The following is a 1,872-nucleotide window of genomic DNA, read 5'->3' on the forward strand; positions in this document are numbered from 1 at the left end:
CTGTCTTGAAAAACCAAACCAAACCAAACCAAACCAAACCAAACCAAACCAAACCAAACCAAACCAAAAACAGGGTGGATAGGATTTGAGAAAGGAAATTTGAGGTTGTCCTCTGGTCTCTTGAAACACACACGCACACATGCACCCACACCTGGACACTTGCAGGTGTGCTCTTCCACCCTAAAAGAATGATGAATGGATTTTGAAAGTGCTGTCTTTGTTGATAGAAAGTGGGAACTAAGGCTGAAAAAGCCAGTCAGGACTTGACAGTCTAGTGCTTTTTATGCAACATGGAGCACAGACGCTCTTCCTCAGAGCACAGAGGACAGAAATCAAGGGGGTAGGGGCTGGTGCTTTTTGGCAGAGGTATTTTGGATATTGATTTGTTATTTCTTGGCTCAGGATTTTTAGAGACATGATATTAAAGGATTGTCCCTGTTTCATCTCCTCAACAGCGGAAAACGCCATGGCCATCTTGCTTGCTGGTTCCTTGGTTTTTGTTTGTTTGTTTGTTTGTTTGTTTTTGGTTTCCGTTTTGCATAGGAGGTCATCCTCTTTAGACAGGCTCCTTGTATTCTTAATCCACATGGTGCCTTGAGTCAAGAGTGAGAATCATAGTGATTGCACAAGCCGTATGCTGATATCTCACATGGATGATGCACCTAAAAGGCGTACTGGAGGCTGAGAACTGTCTCTGGAGTCCTGTCTTTTCTTCTTTAGGATTGTCAGACTCTAGCCATGTGTGTTATCACTCTGGCTCTTTCTTTACTTCCTCCAGATCATACTTTTTTTTTTTTTTTTTTAGCACACACCTTTTTAAAAAAAGATTTATTTATTTTATGTATATGAGTACACTGTAGTTGACTTCAGACACACCAGAAAAGGGCGTCAGATCACATTGCAGATGGTTGTGAGCCACCATGTGGTTGCTGGGAATTGAACTCAGGACCTTTGGAAGAGCAGTCAGGGCTCTTAACTGCTGAGCCATCTCTCCAGCCTCCCCAGATCATACTCTTATAATGACCTCACTATGCGTGGGTTATGTGTCTTGGCCCTTGACCTCAGCTATGCACCTGTGCCTTTCTCTGTGTCCTGTGGGCAGTGTGCCAGGCCTGTGTCTACACCTTAAAGGCCCCACTTATTTTCTTTTTGGTGCTGTTTGGGCTTTGAGAAGAATGTGTCCTGGCTATATCATAGTCATCACATGGCAACTGGGATGACATCACAGACCTATAAATAGAGGAGGCCAGCCCATCTCCTGCAGTGTGCATTGGAATGGACTATAGGAATGGCCAATAATTAGTCTGGTGGAGCTGAACCCTAGCCAACCTACAGCTACACAAGACCCAATGGTTAGTGTTGCTATGTGTATGGGGTAGCCATGAGAATAGATTCTGTCAGAAGGCAAGTGGAACTGACACATGAGGCTCCCAGGCAGGCATGCTCTCTTTCCCTCCTACGGTTTGGTATCTGGAATGCAGGTGCAATGGCCGGAGTGCTGGCTGCCAAGTAGAACAGTAAGGACAACTGTATCTTAGAGATGATGGAGAAAAGATCTGAAAAGACCTGGGTCCCTGAAGCCTTCACAGAGCAAGTAAATTTGTCTTGGACTGTCCAGCTCTGAAATCTTTTGCCCAAGAACAGTGGTTGGTTATCTAGGGGTTTTCCTGTTATCTGTTGCCAGATAACATCCTTATTCATACAGAGGACTTCACTGCCACTCTGTCAACAAGAAGACGTTGTTTGGCTTTTGACTCTGGGTAAAGGTCTGAAAGCACTGGGGATGGCAAGACAAGCCCATGGCTGCTGTGTGAGTGTGTTGCAGAAAGCAAGAGCCTTCTCTCTCTGATAAAAGCATCTCTCCCATCCATG

At 45.0% G+C, this 1,872-nt stretch overlaps 1 protein-coding gene across 1 annotated transcript in view; it reads left to right on the forward strand.

The window, feature by feature from the left end:
• The first annotated feature begins 1,272 nt into the window (after positions 1 to 1,272).
• Nell1 (neural EGFL like 1) overlaps positions 1,273 to 1,872 on the forward strand; it is an 839,869-nt gene continuing 839,269 nt past the window's right edge. Inside the window, exon 1 of the mRNA XM_031386788.1 lies at positions 1,273 to 1,352. The gene's annotated coding sequence lies outside the window, so the exon portion shown is untranslated. The remainder of the gene's footprint in view (positions 1,353 to 1,872) is intronic.

The sequence above is a fragment of the Mastomys coucha genome, unplaced genomic scaffold (genome assembly GCF_008632895.1).
Source record: "Mastomys coucha isolate ucsf_1 unplaced genomic scaffold, UCSF_Mcou_1 pScaffold21, whole genome shotgun sequence".
Lineage (NCBI taxonomy): Eukaryota > Metazoa > Chordata > Mammalia > Rodentia > Muridae > Mastomys > Mastomys coucha.